The sequence below is a fragment of the Pocillopora damicornis genome, chromosome 11, assembly GCF_964200805.1.
Source record: "Pocillopora damicornis chromosome 11, jaPocDami1.2, whole genome shotgun sequence".
Lineage (NCBI taxonomy): Eukaryota > Metazoa > Cnidaria > Anthozoa > Scleractinia > Pocilloporidae > Pocillopora > Pocillopora damicornis.
In genome coordinates this window covers 8,422,316-8,430,325 of record NC_142680.1, presented here as the reverse complement: position 1 = coordinate 8,430,325, position 8,010 = coordinate 8,422,316, and the positions used below count along the sequence as shown (strand labels likewise).

Sequence of the window (8,010 nt, the reverse complement as noted above, 5' to 3'; positions counted from 1 at the left end):
TGGCCATGCTAGAATTTGCATAGAATCCGCTGGTAAAACATCATCGTAAACTGTTTCCCTCGCGACCAAACATCAACCGTTTGCTCTCGGAAGTAGCAAAACTATTTCTGAATCCAGTTTTCTCATATCTCACTCAGTGATTTATGCGCGTGGTATGAATTCTACAGAGGTGAAGTCTGCACCGGCCTAATTTGTGCTGTTTTAAACGATAGGGACGTGAAGAAAACTACAAGGTAATGGCAACGAGGAAGTCAAAATAAAGGATATCGTGGACAGAATAATAGTTCTTAATATTATTATTACCATAATAATAGTAATAATAATAGTCAGCGCATACGTTAATCCTTTGTATAGACTTTGTGCATTCTGACAAAAAAAACCCCAAATTCAAATGATTTAAGTTTTCTCTTGGAACTCGATGCCGTCTAGAAATAATGCTCCATTTACGTAGCCTTGGGTACCTGAGACAGCCTTTCTCCCGAGTTACCCCTGGGCCAGCCACCTTTTCACTTATTTCTTTACAAAATTCAGCCGACCGTTTGCAGGAAATTGTAAACTCGTCTCGGGTAGGCGAGACAACTTGAGGGGGCGAGTCGTCTCACCTCGGCAGGTAAGGTAGCCCGGGCAGGTGGGGCAGCTTTTTCTCATATAAACATCTTGTCTGGCCGACCCGAGACGAGGCAACTGGGATAGAAAATGCGTGCGCACGCCATTACCAGGATGTTTACAACAATTTTTTCCTATCGTCCGCCATTTTGTCAAATGTCAAATTCCATATAAACGTTCTGTAAAGTTGTCTTGGGCGGAGAGTGTTTTCTCGGGTACCCTAGACCATATAACTGGGCATAAGTTATGCTAAAGCAGAGTTGAAGCGCAGTAAGAGATGGTATAAACGTAAAGCCATTCGCGAAATTCTAACTTACAATAAACATTCATTTTTTTAATCGAAGTGTTCCTCGGCGTTGTTGTCCTGACTACCTAAGGTCCCTATTAAGAATTACCTTTATTACAAGAAAACACTTCTGTGCTTTTTCAATCTCTTTTAATTCCAAAGTTCAGACTTCTAGAATATGCAGATTAGAAAAAGGACTACATCAGACTCAGCCATGTAAGTAATTGGTATTAAGAATGTTTGATTTTTTTCCAAACTTTATAGCATTTGTTTAAAAATTATATTAGTAGAACGTCAAATGAAAATATAACAAACGAATCTTTTTATTGCACCAAAATTATTTCTGAAGGATTTATTTATACAATGTAGCGTTGTAAGCTGTTAGTTGAAGTTTATTTATGTTTTTCTATTTTTCTTTTTTTCTGCCTTTCTACCTATCTAATGATTTTTAAAGTTTTTGTTATCTAATGCTATTAATAAAACCATTTTGGATCATAGTACTAAAAAAAAAATTTATCTTTTAAGGAAATAAATTACGATAAAGGGGTAAGGTTCTAAAGAAGCTGTGGTGTTGCGTCTTTAGGAGAGTATAACAGAGTAATTTCGTTTTAAGAGCCATTTTCCGACAAAATCGAAAATCGCAAGACACTCGTAAAAAAATTGAATTTTTTTTCTTTTGCCAAAACATCCCTTTTAGTGACCTAAATCAAGAAAAAAAAGTTTTGGGTTCAAGCGATTCATTGTACGGGAGAAATAACAAATAGTTTGAAAAATCGTTTTATTGCTGTCTTTTCGCGCTTAAAAACAACAGAATCCGACTACAACTTCGAGAAAACGGTGAACGCATAAGAAACAATCCCTAACTTCAGCCGTTCTTAATCTTTAAAATCCTAAAAGAAAATTTGAAGAAAGAAGTTTTTAACATTTACAATCGACAAGTTTAAAAAGGTCGTATTTGTGTCTCTTGAAATGTTAGAAAATGAAAGCGAACTTTAACCGTTGTAAAAGCCCTCTGGTATATGCCGCTTCCTAGTAAAACCCATATAGAATAAAGCCTTAGCTATTGAAGTAAATTACAGGAACGTTTTAGCTCTGGAAATTAAATACAGCCCTGACACTGGCGTAAGCAATTTGAGAATTTAAGTTAATAAACTTTATGCAAATTAGACGGCCCGCTGAATGAATTCATACTAAATGCAAAGTTTAGTGTAAAAAGACTACTTACTGTTGCTTGTAATATGTTTTTACAGTGAAAATGTTATTTCTAGCTTTCGGCTGTGTTGGTAAGAGCCGTAAATAACTTTTTATATGACGACTGAAAAACGTTTGTTTAGCTACTTTGCTACCAGCGAAATCATTGAGATCGCAACTTCGAACTGAAGCTGTCATCGCTTGACGAAACTCCGTTACCACAATTTTAAAATAGTTTTCTTCACGGGGAAAAAGCAGAATTGAAATGCATTCGAGACCGTTGACTTCGATTTTGAATTCGTTTAGTTAAGATTTCAAGCCATCACAAGGTCTTATGACCTCTACTGACCCGGGAATCGGTTACATGCCAAGGTCACGTTAGCAAACTGTCACGAAATACTCAATAGCTTCTGTTTTCGGCCTTTGTTTTGGTAAAAAAAAATATATAAACTTTTCACAGAACCGACCTTTTTGCTTTATTTGATTTATATATTTGTATTGGTCTGGACACATGCATATGCTGACCGGCTGTGAAAGACATTCATCACAGTTTTTGATTCAGAGTGGTATAATATTTCCCAAAATATTTCAAACACAAATGTTTCCTTAATAAGTTCGTTATTCCCGAATTTCCCACCATGCAATAATCCCTACAGCAAAAAAAGAAAAAAAAAAGCATAAAAGTCAACTTTATAGCTTGCTTTAGTTTTGTTTTGGATTTTTTTTTAAGATTTTTCCTCCGAAACCAGGAAACCCTAGCCAGGTAACTAGAAATTCTCAGTTTCATTTAGAGCTTGTCCACAACACAACTTCAAACTTGCGTTTGCTTATCGCATCCTTAAAACCTTCCAGACCTCTTCAATATTGTTGAAAAGCCTATTGAGGCTAATAATAATCTTTGAGTTAACTATGACCAATTCACGCCGCGAGCGCGAGAAAAAGAGAACCACTCCGCAGGGCTGAATACGCGATGTGGAGTGTTATAAAATTCCACATTCTCGCGCGTAACGCTTTCTCTAGAGACCTCTAGAAGTGTTGTTTAGCGAAGATAAACAAAGTTATCTTTGGTTAACTCAAAGAACTTGCAGAAATACCTCCAGCCTGCATAAAAGGCGCTTTATGAGCCAAGCGAGGCGAAAGTGGCATTTTGCACGAAGCGCGAGAAGCGACGAGGGGAGGAGAAAAATAAAGCTTTATTTTTCTCCATCCCTCGTCTCGCGCTTCGCACTCGTTTCGTGCTTCGAGCAAATGCCGCGTTCGCCTCGCTTGGCTCATAAAGCGGCTGTTATGCAGGCTAAAATATCTCTCCACATTTATAAGATAAGGTGTCATTGATTTCTCAGAGCGGGAAGAGACATTTATAACGTGCAAATAGTCACGAGCTGAAAGGTAACTGACTGATTTGTAACAAGGATTCACCCTGGCAAACAAGAAATGATCCTCACTTTCCGAAAAGGAACGCTCTTTTAAACATAAACAAACTTCAAAAATAGGTAAAGGAAGCAAAACAATGAACAAAATATATTTTTTCTTGACTTAGTTATTCCGGCGAGAACAAATGGTGAATGATTCACTCCTGGAAGCAAGCCTCTGAGGAGAAGTGAGAACACCGTTTAGGCAAAACTCTACAATTTGTGTACTTTACTAGCCTGTTCACAGACGCTCTTCATTTTTAGATATCGTCGAGTGCACGTATAAAAAAAAAAGCGCGTTCCGCCCTCTCTCACGAGCAATCGCTTATCTTGTGCGCGCACCAAATTCCCAAAACAGAAAAACGTCTGTGAGCAGGGTAGTACTTTCTGTTTCTACTTATTTTTCCCACGGAGCTGGCAAGTGCAATTAATGAAGGCTTTTTTCAGCAGGTCAACGTAGAGCGCTTTGCGGCGAACAGGCTTGGGAGGTACTTCTAATTCTAGTTGCCGACAAATGTTTTGAAGCATTCCAAGTTTAAGTCGCTCCAGAGATCCTCCCTTGGCCATGGCACAGATATCGCACTGATCGTAAGTGATGGGGTGCTGTAGCGTGATGGATAGGATTGTTTCTCTTGCCATGGCAAAGTTTTCCTCTTCTACTACAGCTTGGATTTCAGCATCGTCGGATGTTTGCCGTCGGACCTTCGCTGCAAGACGTGAGAAATATGAAGTGCATTGCTGCGGGGTAAGAAACTCGGATACTATGAACAAACGAACACCATCAGGTCATTGTGCACGTCTCATTTCACGTGATACGATATCACCGTCCAGTTTTCTGCCGCTGGTTTGACCAATTGTAAACTTCGCATTTAGATAATCCCTCTGGTTTTGGTTAAAGCGATATGCTTTTTTGCTCGGCTTTAGCGCCCATCCTTCTTTTACCTCTACTTCGCCGGATGTAGCCTCTCTTGTATCCCTAAAAGACGCAAACGAAATAACTTGACTGGTCGTGCCCTCCTCGAACCTGGACTTGAAGTCTAGTCTGGAGACTAAAGTCTCTAAAGACTTGGTGCATTTCTCTAAAGATAGGTGTTTTTCGAGAGAAGACAGCCTTTGAAAGACCTTAACACACCCATCCTGAGGGCAGGTAAACACGGATGACGATTCATTTGTATTGTCAGTGGGATCATGAACCTGCTCCACTTCCGTCTCTTGCTTCTTCCTTGACTGAGTCGGTTTTGGGCTAAGGGGTTTAAAGTCTCCAGAAGAGAACTCAGATGAAAGCCAACTAATGCCATGCTCTGAAGTAGATAACACATAAAGAAACAAGATTTACATAAACAGCACTGTTCACCTACTTCAATACTTCACTCTGCACAGCCTGTGAAGAGTGCCCCTTTGGTCCACTTTGCTGCGCGAACAGATGAAACGTTTGCTTTTTACATCTTATGACCGGACATGTTCTTCAGAACCGCCATATTCTGCAATGTTCGTTTTAAAAATTTTATAGAACAAATCAAGGACTATACATTTATAAAGGGTCTAAGGGGCTTAAGTCTTTTACAGAGCAAAACCCCACGGGGTGGCAGACACCCACCCCAAATGGATGCCTTTCATGCGTCTGAAGGCTATAACAAACGATAAAAGTACACCTTTTTACTCAAACTATAAAAAATATATATATTTGCGCGATGAAATAATTCTAAAAAAGGAAGAATTGTGAATTTTCATTAGACTAACCTTCTGATGTTGTTTCCAATGGGATCTCTTTTCCCTTTCCCATACCATAAGCGCGCCAAGCTACGAGAATTTCGTCTTTAAACTCGAAATTGTTTAATTTGTTGATACCAATAATCTTTCTGTTGTCATCTACTACTGCTTCCTCTTCAACACTTTGCATGACAGCAACTCGAACTCCTTCTATCCCCCCATGCGAAAGAAGAGCACTCTTCAGTTGTTCGGCATTGGTCACGTCGTTTCCTTCGTTTATGAAAGTCCTGACGTGATTCTTGCAGGTTGCAGCGAGCCTGTCTGCGGCACCTTTTCCACCCTGTGGGTCAGAAAAGTCAATGCGCTTGATTTCGATGCCGGTGGAGGAGGATATCACTGGGCATGAGAATACGGTGGACGACGAATGATAACATCCTGCGTTATCTTGGCGAAAGAACCCCTTGTTAATCTCACTGTGCTCCAGCTTGATGGTATTCAGGACATCCTGCATGATTTTAACCACTGCAGCACTGTCTTGATCGACGACTGGACTATGTGCAGAAAGCCCTGCCACTGGAGTACCCCACTCACACGACGGTAGACGACAGAAACGTGCCAGGAGATATCTGGCTTACCAAACCAGTCGGTTTGGGACTCTCTGTATTTTTGTGGCAGGAACTTCATGGCCCAGTCGTTAATTATCAAGACAGTGTTGTCGTCAAGTTTCTCCAGTGCATCTATTCTCGCTTGGTCTTGGTTAGCTGATCTAAGGATGTGGCATTTCCAAGACATTATGGCCAGCTGGGCTGTCTGGAATATAAATAGCGCTTCGTCTTTCGCGTCCTGAGTCGGAAAGGTCGTCTCGCCAAGGACCCGTTCAATCTTTGCCAGAGTTTCCTGAAGACTTTGACAACGGTCACAAAGATCAGTGTGTTGGTGACTGTATTGTTGCTGGTAATCTGCATCACTCTTGTCGCTAAGAGCAAACAACACACAATGGTCTGCTACGTTAGAGGGGCTTGTGACATGAACCTGTTGATAAAACAAAACTGAGATTACTGTTTGTCTGTGCTTATACTTCAATATAATAGTTAATCAAATGATTTTTTAATCTAACATATATTATTAACGTAAGGGGGCTAATAACTTTTAACCTTAACCTTAGGGAAAAAAATAACCTCGTGCGTGCATTGTTAATCTCGAGAATTTATGTAAGCTAGTTACACGTGCACCATTTAGTGAAGAAAAAGAGTACAAAATATATATTTGTTTTACGGAATGATTTTGTTGACGAGGTAAAATAAGTACATACTTTTAGTTTTATTCAAGCTGTCTTTCTGGAGTCAGAATTCACATTACCTTATAGTCCCCCTTCAAATACTGCTTGCTTGTCATAAGAGCTTGCACAACTGTAGTCTCCCACTCCTTGCCGGAACCTAATCCCCCTATTTGGCATACGAGGGCCCCGAGATCATCAAATGCGCGAGCACCTTCAGCTGCAAAACAATCTAAGCCCTGCAGTGATTTTCTTACAGAGGCACTGCACTCAAAGAGTACCCGTCTCATAGTAGTTTCGCTGAATAGTTTGAAGTTGATCTCCAAACAGTACTGAGTGTACTGTTGTACTACTCGCTCGGGTATCATCATACGGATTACGTTAGGTACTTGAATAACCTCACCAGACGAAAGCTTGAGATGTTTTTGCCCAAATGGAAGGTCCTGAACAAGATGCGGGCTCGTGATGAAACCAAGAAAGTGGTCAAGCTGCCTCAAGTCTACTCGTATTCGTGTGGTAGGCTGTTGTGGAACTTGAGCGCCTCGGCCAAACTGTGATCGATGAAGATTAGCCATGGAGTATCGATATCTTGTCAACCCCGGGATATAACGGGAAATGTCGTTGAAAGTTCCAACCCCTGCCATAATCGAAAGCACTTGTCTACGGGTATCCCAGCTGGTTGCATTCTGGTACGCTTCTGCTAGGGCCTCTAAATACAAATGCTCTGAATGTGACAACTCGCTTACACCTAGGGCCTTGTTCATATCCGTAGAAGAGGTTAAACGTCACCAGAGTTCACCAGCATTATCAGGGGTGACGCTCTTTAGCACAGTTGCTACTATTTCTGTGGCTCTCCTTGTTTGACGTTGTCTTGTTCGCTCAGAGGAATCACTCCAAGAAAGCCATGGCTTTCCAAGCGGTTCAAGTTTGCATGCTGCCAGAAACTCACTCAGCTTTTCGCGCGGCTCATGTAAGATCACAGGTGTGGGCTCGTCACTATGAGTGGAAGCTGTGCTTATTGTGTCTGGTGACAGAAAGGTGTCATCAGCGATTGTTGGACGTCCAAGGCTTTCTGCGAACTCTTCAACAGATTGACCGGTATCACTTTGTCCTGGAGATGAGTTTGAGCTGTTCTGCAACATACAAAAAAGACGTTTAGACATCAATGTTACTTCAATATTTCTGTTTATTTTGTCTCTAGGCATTATTTTTTTTATTATAGTTCGAAACTTAAGTTATACATCATTTTAAAAAAAGAAAATATGAATTTACATGCACACCGCTATCATTATCAATACTCCCGCTCCAGCCAGACCGAAAGGAATTTAAAGAACCGAACAGTGACCTATTCGTCTTAAAATAATTTTCAGAGTCATTTTCAAAGTTTACAGTTATTCACAGTTACCCAGCCCTTTCGGAATTTTGGCATTTGTTATGTTGGAATAACTGTCTGTATCCAAGGTTACCGTTTACTTACTTACATTTGCTTCTGAAGTCTCTAGTTCTACGCATGGAGTAACTTCAATCAT

The 8,010-nt window shown here is 40.5% G+C and overlaps 1 pseudogene across 1 annotated transcript; it reads right to left on the bottom strand.

Annotated features, from left to right (window-relative positions):
* Positions 1-3,888: 3,888 nt before the first annotated feature.
* Positions 3,889-8,010, bottom strand: LOC149037303 (uncharacterized; annotated as a pseudogene). Its single transcript, XR_016181378.1, has 4 exons — positions 7,963-8,010; positions 6,565-7,614; positions 5,236-6,237; positions 3,889-4,796 (listed from the first exon to the last, which is right to left on the bottom strand). The product of XR_016181378.1 is annotated as an uncharacterized LOC149037303 (transcript).